The 23,567-nt window shown below is 41.0% G+C and overlaps 1 long non-coding RNA gene across 1 annotated transcript in view; it reads right to left on the bottom strand.

Moving 5' to 3' along the window:
* Window positions 1–13,531: 13,531 nt before the first annotated feature.
* The window catches only part of LOC119827927, a 29,579-nt gene continuing 19,543 nt past the window's right edge, over window positions 13,532–23,567 (bottom strand). The window contains exons 4-5 of the long non-coding RNA XR_005287727.1: window positions 16,605–16,811; window positions 13,532–13,587 (exon numbers count right to left, since the gene is read on the bottom strand). This is a non-coding gene — a long non-coding RNA (uncharacterized LOC119827927). The remainder of the gene's footprint in view (window positions 13,588–16,604; window positions 16,812–23,567) is intronic.

Raw genomic sequence — 23,567 nt, 5'->3', positions numbered from 1 at the left:
GAAGACTTCCTAGAAGCTAAACTTCGAATTCTGAACTCCTAGGAATGGTTCATCACATGTCCAAAGTGTTCTTAATTAGTAACTTAGTAAGAAGCTATTCGATTGACTTCCAAGCTCAGGGTGTTGCTCAGCCATACAGCGCTTGTCCAGCATGTCTGAAATTCTGAGTTACATTCCCAAGACTACATCAACTAGGCATGGTGGCACACACCTGTGATTTCAGCACTATCAAATAGAGGCAGAGAGACCAGAAGTGAAAGGTCACTCTAGGCTACATATAGGGTTCACAGGCAACCTAGAATCCACAAGATCCACCTCAAAAAATAAAGCGGTAGTTATTGCTTTGAAAATTATTGGCTCATACAGAGCCAGTGACTCAAGTGCCCTGGAATTGGGAGGCTTTTGGTTACTGCATCTCACATGCAGATCCTTCTGGTTCCTGAATACCATAACAATGATATTCAGAAAGATGCTGAATCCATAGCACTCTGTGTCACATTGGGGAAACTGAGTCCAGGAAATTAGAATCTTATGAAAAACATGTTATGGTTTGTAAGTGAAAATGCTCCCAACAGACTTATGGATTTAAACATTTGGTCCCCAACTGCTCATATCATTTTGGGAAACCATGGCTTCTTTAGGCAAGTGGGGGCAGAGAAAAGAGATTGCTGGTAGTTCAGCAATGAGGGTTCAAAACCTGCAAAAACATAGCCACAACTACTTCCTACCACCATGCCTCTCTCATCACGATGCATTGAACACCCTCAAACCTTGAACCAAAACAAATTTCTCCCTGCCTCTCCCTTTCAGTTGCTTCTTCTCAGCTACTAAGTCATAGCAATGAGAAAGAAACAAACATACATGCATAAATCAAATCATGTGTCCCCATAGAGAGAAAGATTCTTTCATCAATATCACCTACAAATGTAAGCAACTCTCCTCAGAAAAGACCATTCCAGCACCTTACTACCTTACTATATTAGGATTGCTGCTTCTTCTGCTGCTTCTTCTTCTTCTTCTTCTTCTTCTTCTTCTTCTTCTTCTTCTTCTTCTTCTTCTTCCTCTTCTTCTCTTTCTTCTCCTTCTTCTTCCTTCTGCTCCTTCTCCTCCTCCTTCTCTTCCTCCTCCTTCTTCTCACAGTTTTTCAAGACAGAATTTTTCTGTGTAGCCTTGGCTGTCCTAGAACTCACTCTGTAGATCAGGATGCCCTTGGGCCAACCTGATCTACACAGCCCTTCTGGAGACTCTTTTCCTCCATGACTCTAGAGTACATCAAGTCCATAATTATAAGCAGTCATTGCTCTTTCTAAATATCTTAATTTCCTCAGAGTCTTTTTTAATAACTTCACTTTCAGGGTCTCCCAAAACATTTTGTCCAAGATGAACGTATGGAAAAATCAGCATGACAGTCAATCACTAAAACCTTTTTAAAAAGACTTGCTCATTTTCTTTCTTTGATATGACTTTCACTTGTTAGAATGATGTGAAATTTCCTCATTCCAGAATGAAATTAAAAATATAACTTTGGTAAATTATGTGTCATTTTCCTAAGTCAAATGATAATATTCACTTGGGCTTCAAGGCAGGAAATAAAGTCAGAATATCTCATAGTTCATATGGAAAAAAAGAGACAAGAAAGAAGAGCTTGAGGTGCAAAAAAAGTGCAGTGAGGGGAGGAAAAAGAAAGAGAAAGAATAAGACAAAGGAAAGAATAAGAGGAAAGGAGACAAGGGTAAGGGAGGAACAGTATGAGGAAGAAGGAAGGGGAAGAAGAAGCTCCCTCAGGAATTAGAAAAGAGATCATCCTCATAGGCAAAGGGTCAGAAAAGACCTGGCTTAGCTGGCAACCACCCTCACTGTATTAGCTTGCTCCCTAATGCTGAGATAAACACAAGGAGGTAGGAGCTGAAGCAGAGGCCATGGGGGAGTACTGCTTACTGGCTTGTTCTCCATAACTTGCTCAGCCAACTATCCTCTACCACCCAGGGCTACCTGTCCATGGGTGGCATGGCCCACAGGAAGCTGGGCCCTTGCACATAAGTCATTAACAATCTAATGGAGACATTTCCTCACTTAATATTTTCAATTGATTCACTCAGTTATGCTAGACAGCTAGCTTGGGTCAAGGTGACAAAAATATCTTCCAGCATATGCACTCAGTTGAATCCTATCACAAACTCTAGAGAATGCAATAAACAAGGTATTATGGATTTCCATACATTTGCTTTGATCTAACACTGACTGCGACACTTTTAAGGAGTGCTCCTATGCTCCCGGGTATCTCTGAACAATTTGAGGAAGCCTGTGCTGTCCCACACACTGTTTTCAACTGATGAAGGAATCCTACATGCACTGTCTTGAGAGTGGTAGCTGGTGGACCAGAAATGGAATCTTCTGTATAAAAAGACTTACTACAATGACTTCTGGACAATTGGGGTTTATGGAAGTGATACAGTAAGCCAAATTAGGGGATAGAACTGTACAAATGACCAGAAATGGGGAGATTAGAGATTTTAGAGAGACCACTAATCTGAAAACTCAACAAGCACTTGCCTTTCTTTTGTTATTTTCTTGTCATCTAATTCCAAATACTTTCTTTTCAAATTCTCCCATCTGCTTCAGTTTACAGAAATCTCTGAGTGGCTAGATACTTTACCTGGCATGTTTCTTTTTTCCATTTGGGCTCACACACATTTGGCACTGCCTTGCAGGTGCTTGTCTGCAGCCATAGACCTCAAAGCTCTAATTTCCAACTTCTGGTCTTAGTTTGTTCCCTGGGCTTGTGACCTGCTGTTGACTAAACCCTTGTAAATCTTCTGCAATCTGCCTTTCTGGACCAGAATACTGGTCTTGTCCCCTCAAGCTTTTGGCTGTGAAGTAGGAGAGGCATATCTCCTTTCAAACTTGGACCCAAATAATTGGTACCAAGTCTTGATACCAACCAAATATCTCCGGAAGAGGTAGCCAGATGGGGAGATAAAACTAAAAAGTTTCTTAGATTTTTTTTTTTTTGGAAGAGTTACAACCTTTTCTCTGAGACTATTTAGTGCTGAAACAAAAATATGCTGAGTTTTCCTGTCAGGAAGACAAGAAAGCTTTGTAGCCTTGTTACTGCTGTAGGAACCCTGCTTACATGATTGATTCCATATGATAGCACAACTGGAGATATCCAAAGACACTCTTTGTCCTGTGTTTTAAAAGATTAGAGATTGAGGAGTCCCAGTTAAAATAGTTCATATCTTCATATTTTGATGTTCTCTATGCAAGGTATCAACACCTAAAATCTTCACATTTTCTATACATGTGATAATATATGTCATTACTAAAATAGAAGTTTGATTACCCTTGGAAATTAATTGATTTGATTACTTCAAAATTAACTCAATTTGTCTCCACAGTCTTGTGGGAGGGTGCATTGGAAAGGCAGTAATACATTTCTTGTCTTGCAAATAGAGACTCTAAAGATTATTGAGATTCTATTTTATAACTGACAATCTTACAGGACCACAGGGTCTATCTAACTATCTATCTATCTATCTATCTATCTATCTATCTATCTATCTATCTATCTTATCTATCTATCTTTCCCTTCAGTATATTACAGAACAAAAGGCATGAAAGAAGTGGTGATTTGAATGTTGGTTTTGTATCTTTTTAAATTTTGTTTTTTAATTTCACAATGAGTCTAGGCATGCCCATCCTTCCTTCATGTCATTTTCTGACAAACTAAGAACAGGCAATGTGCAGCTCATTGAGCTTTCTGCTGCTTTTCGATGCCATTAATCAAGGTTTTGCTGTAAAATAATTCATTTTTCATGAGTAGAGACATCTCTAATTTAGCCTTGTTTAAGAGGGTTAGATGGAGAATTTGAGCCATACATTTATTTGAAATACAATTAGAATAATGGAAACATCTATATCTTTGTAGCACTAAATGTTGTAGAATGGACAATTACAAGCTACCCCAGATTAATACTATTAAAATGTCATGAGCAATATAGGCCTGGCCATTTGATTTATCATTCATCATGTCCATATAACTTACTCAGAAGCTGTATAATGAGGAGGGTTGCTAAATTAACACAGCTATGAATCCTTAAGCAGAGAAGAAGAAAAAAAAGATTCCTTAGAGTGGACTGCTTCTGAGAATAAGGATTCCAATGATCTAAATGGTTAGTTTGGAACTACCTATTGGAACTGGTCAATATGTGCAATGCTTATGTCACCTGAAGAACTGATAACTTTGGGATAAGGTAGGAAGGTGAAAATGGTACGAGGTAACTGTTCAGTAGAATGTATATAATGCTAAACTATATACATGGTTACATGTGGAAACCCACAGAAGTGGGACTGTCCCACCTTGACCAAACGTCAGACAGCTCAGGCCTATTCTTGCTCCTTTAAGGATGTGAGAGGAGGTTTGATCCAGGGAGTGGCTGCCTACAGGATGCTTGGCCTAAGGTATGGTTGCTGCATGTGCTGCATAAAGAACAGAATACTTAACTCCGGTTATATTTACTTGATGCTTCAGGTATTCATGAGGCAATTGCTCTGTCTGTTCTTTATATCATGGTAAAGCAGTCTTTTGCCTTCTCCCGTTCCCTTTGGATGAGATACATAAGCATAAGGAAAATAAACACAGGCAAATTCAGTATTCACTGAATTGCCCTCCCTACTCATTCTATGTCTCTGTGTATCTCTGTTCCTTCTGTCTAATATTTCCTTTTTCTTGCCTCTCTTGTTAGGATACAGGATACCCTGACCTGTGGTGTTGAAGCATGGTTCTTCTACTCCACCTTGGTTCTTCTGGAATGACCTTGTGACTCTCTCTCTCTCTCTCTCTCTCTCTCTCCTCTTGAGAATGCCATCCTTTTACCTCCAGTGCAGACTGAGGGCTTCGCCTGGGAGAACCGGAGGGAAAGTTACCTGGTAATCTCATGTTTACAGATGGAAGCAGATCTGGGTTGTACCAGGGGAGCTGGGAAAAGGGGTAGCCTTTGCGGCACTGTATGTAGATGACACTCATAGTGTCAGGTTTTCTGGAGATGACCAGATTGTTGTAGCAGGAAGCCACCGACTTCTGCAGTGATGCGGTTTTTTATTAGTAGAAGTAAGAGCCATGCCTCCTGGGATTGCTCACAACTCACATCACGGCCCTACAGTGGCCCTTCTCACTTGTGTGCTGACAGGAGGATGTTAGTGTAATGCATGCCCGGCTTCCTTCTGAAGTCCTAATAATGTAAAGGAAGCCATCAAGGGAAAGTCACCAAAGTCCTTCTTTTTAAATTGTTTTTATTGAGTTATATATTTTTCTCTGCTCCCCTCCCTTCCTCCTCTGTCCCCTTCTATCCTTTCCCATAATCTCCATGCTCCCAATTTACTCAGGAGATCTCATCTTTTTCTACTTCCAAAGTATATTAGATCCATGTATGTCTCTCTTAGGGTCCTCGTTATTGTTTAAATTCTCTGGGATTGTGAATTGTAGACTGTTTTTTCTTTGCTTTATGTCTAAAGCCACTTATTATATTTGTCTTTCTGGGTCTGGGTTACCTTCTGCCTAGTATTTCTAATCCACAAACCCCTACTTTAGGACATGTGAACCCTGTTGAGGCTGTACCGTGATACTGTGGTAACTCATTATTTTTTCAAACAAAAGATAAGTCAATTGTTAGACATGAAGTTTCAAAAACTGGCAAAAGTGATCTAAAAATATTAACAATGAGTTAAGAAGAATGCTCATGGAGGGGCATGGAAGATGGTCACATTGGTAATGCCCTTGCTTTGAAGGCCATGAGAACCTCAATTTGAATCTCTACTATACATGTAAAAATCCAGGCTGGAAGTATATCCTTGCAATCCTGGCTCTGCAGGTAAGGGCAGGTGGGTCGCTGGGACTCTGTGCTCAGTCAGCTGAGCTGAAAGACTGAGCCCAGGTTCAGTGATGGACTCTGTCTCAAAAAAATTAGAAGAAGAGTAACCAAGAAGAGAAAGAGAGAGGGTGTGGGGAAGAGAGAGAGTGTGGAGGGGGAGAGAACATGGGGACACTGGAGTACGGCTAAATTTTGAATCTTGTAATGAAGGAAGAGATTTGAAATTTCTAGAATAGATATTTTGTTTTCATTCTCTGGCCATGGAGTCACAGAAATGCTTGTGTGTGTGTAGCCCAGAGGATAAAGAGTGGCTATCAGTTACTGGCCAGCCGCGCTCTCACCAACGTGACCACAATTTTCTATATCAACATCTCTCTAAATCACATACAAATCAGAGCTGCCTTCAAAAAAGACCTGAGGCAGACTGTGAGAATTTGTATTGCCAAAAATTATTAAGATGCTGGGTTCTGGACACACTGAGAGATGCTGAATTTTATAATAAGGCTTTTGCTCTTTTACATGTGTATACATATTCTTATGTACATGCATACACATGAACATATGTGTACATGAGTGTAGAAGGCACAAGATGGCCTCATCATGAATTATTCATCATTTTTGGCCTATTTGGTTTTTGAAACAGGGTCACTTACTAAGATCTAGGGCTCAGCAATGAGGCTTGTCACTTTAGTACATCACCTGTGTACTAAGATTCAAAGTGTGTGCCACCTGGTTCCTCAGAAAATTGGGAATCAGTCTAACTCAGGAGCCAGGCATATACCCAAAAGATGCTCCATCCTGCCACAAGGACACGGTGCCTTTCTGTATAGTAGCCGGAAACTGTAAAGAACTGAAGAATGGATAAAGAAAATGTGGCACATTTGCACAATCAACTGCGACTCAACTGTTAAAACTATAACCTCATTAAATATGCATGCAAATGGATGGAACTAGGGAAAAAATCATCCTGAGCAAGACAGCCCGTATCCAGAAAGACAAACATGGTATACTTATAAGTGCATATAAGCTGTAAATTAAAGGATAATCAGCCTGCAATCCATACACCCACAGAGGCCAAGTAACAAGGAGGGCTCTAGGGTGAATGCATGAATCTCTCTCTGGGATGGGAAAATAGAATATATTCTATGGGTAGACTGGAGGGGGCATGTGAGGATGGGAACAAGGGGGATCAGGTAGGGAAGGGAGGGGCAGAGGGAGAGAGTAGAGAAAGAGAGACAACTGGAATAAGGGTGCATTTAGGGAGTGAGGTAGAAACCTAGTGCTATAGAAACTTCCTGGAATCTATGAGAGTGACCCTAGAAAGACACCAAGTAATGGAAGACATAGAGCCTGAAACTGGCCTTCTGTAAAAGGAAAGCCTCCCAGTGATGCAATTGGGACAGCAACCCAGCCACAAAACATTTGACTTACATTTGTCCTTCCTGCAAGTTGTGCTGGTGCAATGGTGACTCAGAGCTTGTGAGAGTGGCCAACCCATGAAGGGTCTAACTTGAGGCCCAAGCCACAAGAGGGAGCCCATGCCTGACACTGCCTGAATGGCCTGGAATTAGAAGCTAGATAGCCCAGAGACCTAGGATGGAACCAAACACAACTGACCAAAAACAAGAAAGAAAAAGTAGCTGAAATGATTCTTAATGCTATTCTGGGGTACTCATAGATCAGTGCCTAGCCCAATCATCATCAAAGAACTTCCTCCAGCAGCTGATGGGAGCAGGTGTAGAGAGACACACCCATATATTCTGAAGAGCTCAGCAAACTGTCAGAGGAAGGGGAAGAAGGATTTTAGGAGTCAGAGGGTTCAAGGACACCACAAGAACGTATCCCACAGAATCTGCTAAGCAGGCATCATGGGGGCTCACAGACTGAACTGGCAATCATTGAGTCTGAATGGGTCCATGCTAAGTCCTCTACATAATACTGTGGTTGTTTAGCTTGGGATGTTTGTGGAACTCCTAAAAGTGGTAGATGGGGTTTCTCTGACTGTTTTGCCTGCTTTCAGGACCTTTTTCTTCTTACTGGGTTGACTCGTCCACCCTTAGTATGAGACTACTCTTACTGCATCTTGCTATTCTGTGTTCAGTTGATAACACTGGGAGGCCTTTTCTTTTCTGAAAGGGAACAGAAGAACAGTAGATCTGGAGGCAAGGAGGGGTTGGTGAGATGTAGAAAGAGTGAAGGGAGGGGAGGATGCCCTCAGGATGTATTCTATGAGAGAAGAGTAAATACAAAAGAAACAAACAAGTGGTGTGCCACCATGCTCAGCCTTTTGTGCGGATGTTGAGCATCACACCTGGATCTCATCCTTATATCACAAGCATTTCACTGACCGAGTAATCTCCCTAGCCCTGTAGTTTCTTTCAACCACCAACAAAGAGTATCTCTGAAGCATTCAAAAGCAACAAGGATCAACTGTCATGTTAAGAGTTCTGGATACTTGAATATATGCATTTCTGTCACACACCTGTTTCCATTTTGCTCATGTTCTTTAAAATTTCTGGTATAGGAAGACTCCAGCTATCCAATGCACCCAAATTATGCGAACAGATTTCATCTATATTCACCTGTCATTCTCTTTCCTCCATCACTGTCCCCTGTATTCAGTGTTTCATATGGTTTAGGCACCAAGTCTAGTACTTCCTGTCAATGCAAATAAGCTCTTGAAGATCTTACATCCCACACATGTGTGCATGTGTGTGTGTGTGTGTGTGTGTGTGTGTGTGTGACTGACTGAAAACTAGTATAAGAGGGACAGCAACAAAGCTTTCTCTGAAGTTTGGTAAGGAATAATATATCTTTCTGGGAATATGAATAAATGATCCACTTAAAAATATTTGAACTGGACTGGGAAGATGGTAAAGTTGTTGCTACACAGCTGTAAGGACCTGAGCATGCCCATAACTTCAGCAAGGGGCAGGGATGAAGGAGACAGACAGATGTCCAAGACTCTCAAAGGGCAGTCAGCACAGTTCAATGAATGAGCATCAGGGTTAGTAGATGAGAGTCTATGTCTCAAAATAAAAGAATATAGTGAGTAAAGTTGACGAATGTCTACCTTTGTACCTTTGTGTTCCAAACACATCACACATATGTGCATGTTCACCTATACACGTATGTGTACACCTTTACTGTGGCTAACATATTCCATATGTACACACAGAGAGACACACACAGATGCACACACACACAAGAAAAGATGTTTGAACTGTTTCTTTAAGTAGATTTACATTCAGGAAAGAACAGAGGCAAAGGAGACACTGTGGTCTTGCCATATCACATTGATTCTGAAGAGCTGTGAGGATAAGAGCAGTTTTTTTTTTTAACTGTTTCATCCCTAGTGCTCAAATTCATTTGCTGTCCATGGCCCCCCACACTGATCCTTACTCACTCTGTGGAGTTACAAACTGGTCTTTGTGGACTGGGAAAACCCCTGGTCACTCTACTACCTTTGTATTCTCCCTTCTGCACAATACCTTATATAATTCAGTAACATAGGCCGGGCGGTGGTGACACACGCCTTTAATCCCAGCACTCGGGAGGCAGAGGCAGACGGATCTCTGTGAGTTCGAGGCCAGCCTGGTCTACAAGAGCTGGTTCCAGGACAAGCTCCAAAAGCCACAAAGAAACGCTGTCTTGAAAAACCAAAAAAAAAAAAAAAAAAAAAAAAAAAAAAAAATCAGTAACATGACTAAAATTTACCCACTGACTTAAAATTTGGCCACTCTTTCTGCTAGAGTGTTTTTCAAGCAAACCCACGTGGCCATTCATTTTTGAAAGGCTCGTTTTCTCTCATCATCTCGTTTCATAACTCCATGTAAGTCTGGCACTTAGCCACTGGTTACTCAGACTCTGGTTCATTGTTGCTAATTGCTTCATAATCATTTGTGAGAAAAATCAATGAGAGGAATGTCATTTCCATTCAAGGGAACAGCTACCTTGGCCTCAAATAGGCCTTCCTGACCCAAGCTGTGCATTAGAATTATCATGGGAGATTTTTAAAACAAACCTGATGCCAGGCATCACCTTCAGAAATTTAAATTCTATTGATTTTAGGCAGAACCACGGCTTCATCACCATTTTTAAGGCTCCCAGGTGATTTTAATGTGTAACCAAGGTTGAGAATCATTGACCAAAAGAAATATAAATAACTGTTCTCCACCAGAGGATAGACTGCTTGCTCTCCCGGCTTTCAAGTTGACACTAGCTTTCAGAGCAATTGAGTCATATACATGAAAGGCAGAGAATTTACTCCTGTTGTGTGTGGCACAGCCACGTGAAGGAGCAGGGAACACCAAAGTCTTACATTTGAACACAAGTTAAGCCTTCCGTGTCAGCCCAAGTCGGGCACTGATTGATAGAAATCAGATGACTGTGTGGCTCGCAACCTCTAAGAGCCCTGTGCCGAGCCTCTGCCCTTCATCTGTGCACCATCTGTGAGTGTCTCCTCTCTCTTCTGTCCTAAGAGCTATGTTTGTCTTTCTTCATAGCCATACAAAACCACAGCACTCAGATGGGATCACAATAGGGCAACAATCCCCCATTTTCTAATTCCAACTGCATATGTCACATGTAATTTTGGTTTGTGATTGTGTGTCGTACACACATCTGTGCATGCTGACTCAATTCCAATTATGCCCATGGAGAAGCCCAGGGAGGACGCTGCATGTCCAGCACCCTGCTCTACCATTCTTCATCTGTGTTTTGAGATAGGCCTCTCACCAGACCTGCTGCTAGGTTGTCAGCCAGCAAGGCCTAGGCATTTTTCTTTCTCTGCTCCCCTCTTCCAGAACTGGAGCTAGCCATATGCACAGCCATATTTGTATATTTGTAAAGGTAGTAGTATCGGAACTTGGCCCCTCATCCTTGAGCAGAAAGCATTCTTACTCCTGAGTTATTGCTACACCCACCTCATATATGATTTTCACTTTAAGCTAATTACTCACACTAGGCATTTATTGGGCATTTTATATATTACCTCCTTTAAGTCTCTATATTAATCTCTTCTTAGCCTTTGGAAATATCACCTTATACCTCATTTAACATTTTCACATTTGTGAGTTTGTCTAAGATTTGAAATTCCTCAGGAGTAAGTATAAAGTATTTCACTTAATCAGTTGCTAGGCTATGTTTGAGGAAGGCTGCTAGTTAGTTCTTGGCCGCTTAGCCCTGAAATAATCACACAGAAACTCTATTAATTAAAACACTGCTCGGCCCATTAGCTCTAGCTTCTTATTGGCTAATACTTACATATTAATTTAACCCATTTCTATTAATCTGTGTATTGCAACAAGGCTGTGGCTTACCGGGCAAAGGTCTCAGTAGAGGCTCCATGGCTTCTCTCTGACTCTGCCCTTCTTTTCCCCAGCATTCAGCTTAGTTTTCCCTGCCTAGCTCTGTTCCCCAATATCTCTGCTATAGGCTCAAAGTGGTTCCTTTATTTATCAATGGAAATCACAGCATACAGAGGAAAATCTCACATCAAGACTATGCCATGAAGAAAAATGGGAGGGAGGGACAATCACTAAGCAGAGTCCTCTTAGTTATGATGGAGCATTTACTCCCCACCCAAACAATCAGAGGTTTGACTTCTTAGTCCCATTGAAGAGAAACAAATTTGAGGCTCAGAGGGGAAAACTTAGAAGCTCAAGATGACAGATGAGTCATATCTGATTGTTTCACCAATTCTTTGTTTACTTTGGAGGCAAAAGCTTGGCCTTTGCAGTGAGTTGGGTAGGCAGGCTTGAGCCTTCGGTCCTTGTTTTAAGGGGCAACTGCAGATGCCATGTGTGATATACATCCTTGCAAGCTGTTGACACACAAAGAGACTGAAGGAAGAAATGGACAAGGTAGTAACCAGCAGGAGCATACATTGCATGCCAGCTTTTCATGACTTTATCTTCAATGGGAGAAGTGCCCATAAGGGAATGCTTTTAAAGTTTAGAACTTCCTGGAAGCAGATATGCACATGAATCAGTTCTGGGCATATATGCTCAAGAAGGCCATTGTTGGACTGGAGAGATGGCTCAGCAGTTAGAAGCAAGTTCTGTTTTGCAGGGGACCAGAGTCTAACTCTCAAAACTTTCTTGAGCTCACAATCACTAATAACTCCAGTCTGAGGGAATCAGATGCCTTTTCTGGTCTCTGTGTGTACCAGCACATGTATGTACACATACAAAGAAACATATACACAAATAAAAATAAAATAAATTTCAAAACTATGCTTTTTCTTTAAAGGCCACTGTTAACTTGCACATATGTCTAATTCTCCAATATTTACTTCATTAGTCAAAGTAACTGTATTTCTTTTGTTATTGAATTTATTGAGCTATACATTTTTCTCTGTTCGCCTCTCTTCCTCTCCTCTCCACTTCAACTCTCTCCCATGGTTCTCATGCTCCCAATTTACTCAGGAGATCTTGTCTTTTTCTACTTCCCATGTAGATTAGATCCATGTATGTCTCTCTTAGGATCCTCATTGTTGTCTAGGTTCTCTGGGATTGTGATTTGTAGGCTTGTTTTCTTTGTTTTATGTTTAAAAACCACTTACATGTGAGTATATATGATAATTGTCTTTATGGGTCTGGGTTACCTCACTCAATATGATGTTTTCTAGATCCATCCATTTGCCCGCAAATTTCAAGATGTCGGTTATTTATTTATTTATTTATTTTGCTATGTAGTATTCCATTGTGTAAATGTACCACATTTTCCTTATCCATTCTTCAGTCAAGGGACATTTAGGTTGTTTCCAGTTTCTGGCTATGATAAACAATGCTGCTATGAACATAGTTGATCATATGTCCTTGCGGTATGATTGAGCATCCTTTGGTTATATGCCCAAAAGTGGTATTTCTGGATCGTGAGGAAGGTTGTTTCCTAATTTTATGAGAAATCGCCATACTGATATCCAAAGGGGCTGGACCAGCTTTCACTCCCACAAGCAATACAGGAGTGTTCCCTTTATCCTACAACCTCTCCATCAATAGTTGTCATCAGTGTTTTTGATCTTGGCCATTATTACAATTGTAAGATTGAATCTCAGAGTTGTTTTGATTTGCATTTCTCTGATGGCTAAGGATGTTGATCATTTTTTTAAGTGTCTTTCAGCCATTTTAGATTCCTCTGTGGAGTGTTCTCTGTTTAGGTCTATTCTCCATTTTATTTATTTATTTATTTATTTATTTATTTATTTATTCCTCATTGTTTATTAAAAATTTCCATCTTCTCCCCTCCTCCTCCTCCTCCCCTCCCCTCCCTTCCACCCAAACCCCCACTCCCTCCCTCTCCAGGCCAAAGAGCCATCAGGGATCCCTTCACTATATTAAGTCCAAGGTCCTCCCAACTCCCCCTAAGTCCAGGAAGGTGAGCAACCAAACTGTCAAGGCTCACAGTGAGCCAGAGCCTGCTGTAGAATCCAAGCCCATTGCCATTGTCCTTGGTTTCTCAGTCCTCCTCCACCGTCAGCCACATTCAGGGAGTCTGGTTTGGTCGCATGTTCCATCAGTCCCATTCCAACTGGACTTGGTGATCTCCCGCTAGTTCTGTCCCTCTGTCTCAGTGGGTGAACACACCCCTCACGGTCCTGACTTCCTTGCTCATGATCTCCCTCCTTTTGCTCCTTATCAGGACCTTGGGAGCTCAGTCCGGTGCTCCAATGCGGGGCTTTGTCTTTATCTCCATCCATCGCCAGGTGAAGGTTCTATGGTGATATGCAAGATATTCATCAGTATGGCAATAGGATCTGGACATTCCTGGTTCCCTCTCCTCAGCTGCTCCAGGAACTAGCTGGGAACATCTTCCTGGATAACTGGGAACCCCTCTAGAGTCAAGTCTCTGCCAACCCTAGAATGGCTCCCTTAATTAAGCTATATAATTCCCTGTTCCCACATCCACCCTTCCTATATCCGAACCATCCTATTCCCCCAAGCTCTCCCCAACCTCCACTTCACACTTTTCTCTCTCCATCCCCCCATACCCCCATCCCACCCCACCCCCAAGTTCCCAATTTTTTCCCGGCAATCTTGTCTACTTCTAATATCCAGGAGGATAACTATAGGTTTTTCTTTGGGTTCACCTTCTTATTTAGCTTCTCTAGGATCACGAATTATAGGCTCGATGTCCTTTATTTATGGCTAGAAACCAATTATGAGTGAGTACATACTATGTTCATCTTTTTGGGCCTGGGTTACCTCACTCAGGATGGTGTTTTCTATTTCCATCCAGTTTCATGCAAAATTCAAGATGTCATTGTTTTATACCGCTGAGTAGTACTCTAATATGTATATATTCCACAGTTTCTTCATCCATTCGTCCACTGAAGGGCATCTAGGTTGTTTCCAGGTTCTGGCTATTACAAATAATGCTGCTATAAACATAGTTGAGCAAATGCTTTTGTAATATGATTGGGCATCTCTTGGGTAAATTCTCAAAAATGGAATTGCTGGGTCCTGGGGTAGGTTGATCCTGAATTTCCTGAGAAACCACCACACTGCTTTCCAAAGTGGTTGCACAAGTTTGCATTCCCACCAGCAATGGATGAGTGTACCCCTTACTCCACAACCTCTCCAGCAAAGGCTATCATTGGTGTTTTTGATTTTAGCCAATCTGACAGGTGTAAAATGGTATCTCAAAGTTGTTTTGATTTGCTTTTCTCTGATTGCTAAGGATGTTGATCATGCCCTGAAGTGTCTTTTGGCCATTCGAACTTCTTCTGTTGAGAATTCTCTGTTCAGTTCAGTGCCTATGAACACCTGATTTTCGATAAAGGAGCTAAAAGTACACAATGGAAGAAAGAAAGCATCTTCAGCAAATGGTGCTGGCATAACTGGATGTCAACCTGTAGAAGAATGAAAGTAGATCCATATCTGTCACCATGCACAAAACTCAAGTCCAAATGGATTAAAGACCTCAATATCAATCTGAACACACTGAACTTGTTAGAGGAGTAAGTGGGAAGTACTCTAGAACATTTGGGCACAGGAGACCACTTCTTACATATAGCCCTAGCAGCACAGACATTAAGGGCAATGTTGAATAAATGGGACCTCCTGAAGCTGAGCAGCTTCTGTAAAGCAAAGGACACTGTCACTAAGACAAAAGGCAGCCTACTGACTGGGAAAAGATCTTCACTAACCCCGCAACAGACAAAGGTCTGATCTCTAAAATATATAAGGAACTCAAGAGACTAGACTTTAAAATGCTAATTAACCCAATTATACTCCATTTTTTATTGGATTATTTGTTCTTTTGATGACCATTTTCTTGAGTTCTTTGTATATTTTGGAAATCAGACCTCTGTCTGATGTGCGGTTGGTGAAGATCTTTTCCCATTCTGTAGGCTGCCATTTTATCTTGTTGACTGCCCTTTGTTTTACAGAAGCTTTTCAGTTTCAGGAGGTCCCATTTATTAATTGTTTCTCTCAGTGTCTGTAATACTGGGATTATATTTAGGAATATAAATGTGTTCGAGTGTACTTCCCACTTTTTCTTCCATGAGGTTCAGTGTGACTGGCTTTATATTGAGGTCTTTCATCCATGTGGACTTGAGTTTTGTGCATGGTGACAGATATGGATCTATTTTTATTCCTCTGCATGTTGATATCCAGTTATGCCAGCACCATTTCAAATTAACTATATTTCTGTACTGTCTTATATACTGTGTGGCTACTGCTGAATTCAATTGTAATGTCAGCCAATGGCCTCATCCAGCAATATTGGGGGCTAATTTCTAGCCTCAACCCAGGCCACAGATAACAGATTCTGACCATAAAACTCAGAAATGCCAGTGTGTAAGTGTCCCAGGTAGTTCTAAATTTGGATGTCATTTTAGAATTGACCAGTCTTCTTCCCATCTCAAACAAACCACCGGGATCCTGTTTAAAATCCCAACCTTCTGCCCCACAACAAACCTAACTGCCCATTCCTACATTTTTTTTTTTTAGCAAAATCTATAGGGCATTGGTATATACATTTAAGATTTTTCAATTTAAATTTTGAGAATCCCAGAATGCATACATTGTATTGAGAATATGTCATCTGTTATTCTTTTACACACTTCATGCTTACAGATCTTTTATTCCCAGATAGTTGGCTTCTTAGTTTCGTGATATTAAGCTAAGTAAATATGTAGTCAATTTGCCTCCTACACATGTTATTACACCCTTAGCCTTGCCCTGCTACCAACCTTGGTTAGAGAAGTTTTACTTATTTGTTGGTTTATCAGTTTGTTTGCTTATATCCTTTGCAGTGAGCAATGGCAATACAGAGACTCATAACTGCTCCAAACACCAAGAAAAAAGGACTGTTACTGCTCAGCCCTCAGTGGGAAATCTACATCACTGTGCCCACCCAAACCAAAGGTAAAGGAACATTATGGAAAGAGTGTGAAAAGATTGTAAGAGTTGGTGGATGGAGAGGAGACCTATGAAACGTTGTCTTTCATAGCTACCTGCCCAGGACCTAAACATAAAAAAAATTAATTCATCAGAGTTTTTAAAGTGCTGGTTCAGAAACTGCAATGTGATAGTCAAATCCTAGGATGGGGAAACTGGCAAGGCTTTAATAAGCCGTGGAGTCCAGGGAACACATGCCTGGGGAGTGTGGCTGCAGAGAGAACAGATATTGAAGCGTGGAGAGGGGCTGTGCTGTGGAAATCTCTAGGAGCCAGAAGCACCTGCTTCTGCCCATTCTGCTCTCATTAACCTCACTCCTGCTTACCAGCTAACTCTGCTGTGTTCAGGCACTTGCTGGACCCAGACTGTCACCTGGGGCGGATTGTAGCCCACTCCATTATGCAGTTTTCATTGGCAACTGTGATCTACATGAAATTCGTAACCGAGCTCCTTTTGAAATTCTTCTCACAGCAGGGCAGGCCTCCCTGGATGTCCGTAGAAGGTCATTTTTCAGTCCAAACATGTCCAGAGCCTGGGATCAATAAGGGCCAATGCAACACTGAGCGTTTAAACATGTGGCAGAGTGTGAATAAGTAGCTGGAGAATTTGTTAAAAGGCCAGGTGGCAACAACTTGATCTGTAACCAGCAAGGTATCTTTGTATATATTTGGCATTTCACAGAACCTTCAGGCTTAGTTTGATTAGTTGTGAAAATTGTGGTGGGCCAGTGGGGAGAGTCATGGTAATTGGTTTAGGTCATAGATAATCAGAAATGTCTCTCCCGGTGGGATGAAATCTATTAAAATTCCTTATTTAAATATCTTTGTCATTCTGCATTCTGCTCACATGCAGAGTGGCATGTCCCATTCTTGGTCTCTAAGGAAGAAAGCAGACATCTCTCATTGTTCTGCATTTAGAGCTAATTAACATTTTCAAAGGGGGTGACTTACATATGGTTCTGTATACCCCCCAATGCAGTCCCTTCAGATTCTAGTTTTAGCTCATTCAAGAGTTCACATCTTGGCTTAAAGAGATGGCTCAGTACATACGAGAGCTTACTATGCAAGCATGAAGACCTGAATTCAAACCCCTAGCACCCTATAAAAAGAAGTCAGGCATGGTTGCCTGTACCTGTAACTCTAACACTGGGAAGCAGACACTGTGGGCTTGCTGACCAGACAGCCTAGCAGAAATGGCAAACTTCCAGTTTAAGGCAAGTCCATCTCAGGATAATCAAATGGAGAGGAACAAAAGAGACCCGGATAATCTTTTCTTTTCAGGTCTTCCCATACACACAAATGAGCATGGTTACCCACATGTTTGCATTCATAAACTACACACACACATTCAAAAAATTCAAGATGTTTAGCATAGTTGTTTCAACTGGTGTATCCCAAACTGGGAATCCTGAAACACTGAAGGGAGAAAATATTTTGTGAGCAGCGATAGCCAATAATTGATCCTTTGCCTTCAGCTGAGAATAAAGCAATGGCCCTTAACCAAAGAATGCCCCATGGTCCCCAACAAATGCCTGAAATAAGACCAAACTCTAGGTATACAATGTCTTCCTTGTGCAAGCACATCTGTAATGAGGATGAACATACAACTCAGATGCGGAAGGAGATCTACAAGGTGTGTTAAACTAGAATATTTATAACAACGGATTGTAAGAAAAGTTATAAAAATGCCCTCACCCTTTAATCTTTAATCTTTTTATTGGAAGCCTGGATGCATATATAACAATGTCACACGAAATTCTGTTAATAAGGATAATTAATATATGTTAATCAATACTGAAATTCCTGTACAGTTTTTCATTTGAGTCGATGCACTGCACCCAACTTATTCATGTGCCTTGGGGCCATGATCGAGTGAAACAAAGATTCCTTAAACACGAAACTGATACAGCTGATACAGTTGCTAAGTGTCACAGGCAAGCCTTGACCACAGCATGTAAATGCTGGCCAGGGAACACCTTTGCATTCGTAATAGGGCAGGCAGAGCAGACACAAGGTTTGTAGCAGGCTGCTCAGAGCCATGTACAAGTGAAAACTTACACAATACTTGTGCTAGGATTTCTTCAAATATTCCTTGGAGTCTCCCTTGAACTATGGGTGAATAAAACCACAGAAAATGAAAGCATGGATTCAAAAGCATCAGTCACATTCAGGGAGAACTATGGGGAGGACCCCATCTTGGACTCCTACAATAGCAGAGAAGCAGCCTGAACTGGCAATCTTTTATGACCAGATTGGTGCCTGGCCCAGATGTGATCAGAAAAGGGCCATTGGGCAACTGATGGAGGCAAAAGCAGAGACCCACAGTCAAACATGAGGGAGGGGCAGGAATCCTGTGGAGGAAGAGGAGAAAGGAGTGTAGGAGCCACAGGAGAAAAGGAAGGCATAGGAAGGCTCATACAATAAACTAACTTGGGCTCAGGGGAGCTCAGAGAGACTGAACTGAAAATCAGGAAGCCTGCATGGGACTGACCTGCTCCCTTTGCATACATGTTACAGTTGTACTCTTATGACTCTTATGGGACTCCTAACAACAGGAACAGGGTATGTCTCAAACTCTTTGCTGACTTTTAGGACCCTACTCTTATATGGGTCACCTTGCCTATCCTTAATACATGAGGAGGTGCTTAGTCTTACTGCAACTTGATATGCCATGTTTTATTCATACTCACGGGAGACCTGCTTTATCCTAGATGGAGACTGAAAAGGAGGGAATTGGGGAATTGAAGCAGGAGAGAGAGGATTGGGGGCTTGGGAGGAGAGGAGGGGAACAGGAGGCTGTAGTTGAGATGCAAAATAAAGAGATTATCAACAACAACAGAAACAACAACAAAAAGCCAGCGAAACAGGTGTCCAGGACAAGTCTTGACTAGAATACCTGTTTTCACATTGACCAAAGGTCAAAGAGTTGGAATTTAACTCTAGTTCTTTGAGGTTTTCATGTTTCCACCTTAAACAAAGTTCCTAAAACCAAAAGTCTAAGGATCTGACTAAGGGTTATGGAGATAACATTGGATTCCACCCAGGGAGTGGTTTGCCAACAGAAAGTTTTGGTCTATTGTATGAGCATGACTTGTTTTGTTCTAGCAACAGAATGTTTAACTATGGATGTAGCCCATGACCATTGTGTGTATACCTTCTCTGTATCATGTTAATGCAGTTTTGTCTGACTCCTACCTTTTGCGGTATTTTAAGCAATGCGGGTGATTTCAGTACTCCCTGAACTCCCTCACGGTACTATTCAGTAAGTCTCTGCTTTATTATTTTTATTCTTTACTATTTTCTAAATACCAAAGCCCCTACCCTGGCAAGAGGTATTTTTGTCAAGGCTGGTCCCCAACAAATAGGGACCACTTTGACAATTTAAATGGGTTGCTCCCACTCTAGTGCCTCTGAGGATTGGAGGACACTGATGTCACCTGCTGCTTTGCTGGCAGTGATGATGCTCTCTCCTCCCTGACAGTCTGGTTAATCTGCTCTGAGGTTAACGACTTCTAAATTCCTATTGCCATTCTCTGAATGGCAATCATTTTTCTGTATGCTTTTTTTTTAAGAGCCTGTCCTGGAACTAGCTCTTGTAGACCAGGCTGGCCTCGAACTCACAGAGATCTGCCTGCCTCTGCCTCCCGAGTGCTGGGATTAAAGGCATGTGCCACCACCGCCCGGCTCATCTTCTGATATAAGTGCTGGGAGTCAGTACTCAAGTGTCCTAATGCTTACAGGCATTGTTTTGAAACTTGGAGAGTTTCCTCTTTATTGAAAATAGATTTTTCTCTTAAGTAATATATCCTGATTCTGTTTTGTTTCCCCCTTTCCTCCTCCCAGTTCCTTCCCACCTCTCCTTTCATCTGGATCCATTCCCCTTCTGTCTTTCATTAGAAAAAAACAGACTTCTGAGAGATAATCATAAAATATAACAAAATAAAATATGAGATAAAACAAAAACTATAAAAGTGAAGTTGGACAATACAAACCAAATATAAAAGAAAGAGCTTAAGAGAAAGCCCAAGAATCAGAGACCCACTGCTTCACATGTTCAGGGATCCCACAAAAACGCTAAATTGGAAGTCATAATATGTACACAGAGGACCTTGTGCAAGCTCTGTACAGGCCTCTGTGAGTTCATGTGAGCCTGGGTCATGTTGATTTAGAGGGCCTTATTTTTTTTGTATCCACTCTCCTCTCTGGCTTTAACACTGTTTCTCCCTTCTCTTCTGGCTCTTACACTGTTTCTGCCTCAGAGTTCTAAGGAAAGCGATTTGATCGAGACATCTCATTTAGGGTGAGTGTGCCATGGTCTCTCATTCTCTGCATATTATCTGGCTGTGGGTCTCTGTATTTGCTCCCATCTGCTTCAGGAGGAAGCTTCTCTGATGATGGCTGAATAAGTCAATGATCTACGAGTATAGCAGAATGTTATTAGGAGTCATTTTACCACTGTTTTTGTTGGTGTTGCTTGTTTTGTTTTTAATTTTATTTTAGAGCAGTCATATTTAGTTTTACCCTAGGACCCTGGGTTATGTAATCTCTGGTTCTTGGTTCTCCAGAAAGTGTCAAGTGTGGGTTCCATCTCCTAGTGTGCTTAAGTCAGATCACATATTGCTGGGTTACCCCCGCAGCTTTGTGCCACCGTCGTTCTAGCATATCTTGCAGACAGGACACTATTGCAGATTAAAGAGGTTGTGACAGGTCTTGGTCTTCAAGTTTCTCTTTCAGTAGTGGTCTGTGGCATTTTTATCCACTGAGTTATTTCTCTGTCCTCAAAGAAGCTAATCCTGGAATGATTTAAAGCTAGAATCTGGAAGTTGACTTTCTTAATAAGCTTTTTTACCTTTCAAATTTATTTCAAACCCTTTAGACTAAAATTAGAATAACATCGGGAAATGAATGCAAAGTGCAAAAAAAAGCAGGAAGTGAAAAACTGAAAAACTACAAATAATCTTAACACACAAGGATAATTCCAGAGAATAGTTAATATCTCTCTATATACATCTGAATACACATAATATTTTTACCCAAATGCATTGTTCAGAGGATACTGTTTTGCTCCCAAAATGTTTACCTTAGGACATTGTCCTGTAAAGCATCTATAGCAAATAATGATTATTTTGTGAATTTCTATGTGCACATATTCATATATTTGTATACATGTCTACCTGTGCATGTGCATGTATATATGCATAAATACGAAGGGCAGAAGTGACAGTTTTCCTCTATCATTCTTCATCCTGTTATTATGCTTTAAACATTTATATATTTTTTAATCTGGATGTGTGCACCTATGTGAGTTTATTTGCAGCATATGCATGCAGTGTCCATGGAGGCCAAAAGAGGTCAGATCCTGCTAGAACTAGAGTTACAAGAAGTTGTGGGAACTAGAAACTGACCTGCAAGAGCATAAATGCTCTTAACCTCTGAACCATTTAATTAGTCCTTCCACCTTAGTTTTAGAGGCAATGTCTCTCATTGAATCTGGAGCTCTCCAATTTAGATACACTGGCTGGCTAGTGGCCCTGCCCCACCTGTGGGTGTCACAGAATCTTCCAGTGTTCCCCTCTCCCACCCTTGGATTACAGCCTGCACTGCCATGCCCAGCCCTTGTTTTAGAACCCAGTGTTTAAGGCTCAACTTAGGTCCCCATGATTATAGAGCAGTCAGTGTACTTGACAAAGCCATATCTCAGCTCAGATACTGATTCCCCACAACCTCATTTGGAAAGAATGTGAGGATACCTCATGGCCTATACTGTAGCTTTAATTGACTATTACCTATTGGGGGGTAGATTTATTGTTTTTTTTAAATAAGCGTGGACCAATATCCTGTTGATAGGTCTTTGTAAATATAGTACACTTTCATCAATACATTGAAGGCAAAACAAAAGTTCTAACTTCACTGGGCTGGTAGTTAATAAAGTGTTGAAGATGTGGAAATAATAGAACTAAAACAGCCAATCAAGTCTTAAAAAAACTATGATTTTGGTCGGCTAATATTGTTTATCTTAAATTTGTGTGTCTGTGTATAATCTGTGATATGCCTGTGGTGTGTAAATGTTTGTATGATTATATACATATATATGTGTATATATATAATATTATGTGTGTGATGGTTATATGTTGTATTGGATGTATCATGTGCGGTGTATGGTATGTATATGACATGTGTGTAATTTGTATGTTGCTGTGTTGTGCATGGTATACATTGTGTATGATAAATAGATGTGAGCTTTATAAGGTATTATGGTATGTGTATGTGAAGGTATGAGGTGTTGTGTGGTATTTATGTTTATAATGTTTCTATGGGTGTGTGGTATGAATGTGATGTGTGTGGCATGCAGGTGTGTATGTGATGTATATGTATATGTAATCTCAGTGTATGTGGTGTGTGTATAGTGTGTACATATGTTTTCTTGCGTGGTCTTTATGTATGTGTGAATGTAATGTATTTGCAGATGATATGTAGGGGAGGCATACATGCCAGTGCACAGCTGGAAGTCAAAGGACACCTCTATGAGCCAGTTCTCTCCTTACACCTATATGCGATTCTTGGGCATCAGACTTAGGTCACCTTTACCCACTAAGCCATCTTAACACTCCAAAGAATATAATGTTCAAAAGGGAAAATTCTGGAAGCCCAATGTGTCTATTTCTCTCCAGACCCACTAAATATAATACAGTCCACAAGCAGTTTCTCTTCTTATGTAGCAATATTTCTCACACTATCTTGGCCAGCGACCAGATTTTTGCTTGTTTCATTTTGATGTCCTTCCAATTTTTCATGGATATATACTTTTGTAAAATAGTATAAATGAATGCATAGAAAAAATAAAAATAAAATGATATACACTATACAAGCCTGTGCTTTTTATTACTAGATTCAAGAGTCATAAAATTTCTTTGACAAATTGCTATAAATATTTTAAGAGTGTGCTCTCAATCTCTCCACTCAATTTTTCATGATGGGCCAGTAACTAACACTTTACAGCTCAGCGCTGGTGGACCATAATCTGAGCAGCTCAGCTTCAGGGCATATTCTCAAATAAATGTGACAGCTACAGAAGATAATCCAGTGTTTGGGAAGAAACAATGTTCCTGGCAAAGCTATCATAGAAGTGAAAAGTCAGGGCACCGGCGAGATGGTGCAGCAAAAGAACTTGCTGGAAAAGTAAGAACAAGCTCCCTGGTCCCCAGCACTCAGGTAAGACCTGGGTACTCATGGGAGCCCACCTGCAATCACAGTGTTCAGGGTGCAGTGTTAGATTTCTGTAGCAGGCA

Source organism: Arvicola amphibius, chromosome 12 (assembly GCF_903992535.2).
Source record: "Arvicola amphibius chromosome 12, mArvAmp1.2, whole genome shotgun sequence".
In the NCBI taxonomy this organism is placed as follows: domain Eukaryota; kingdom Metazoa; phylum Chordata; class Mammalia; order Rodentia; family Cricetidae; genus Arvicola; species Arvicola amphibius.
This window is presented reverse-complemented; position numbering and strand designations above follow the sequence as displayed.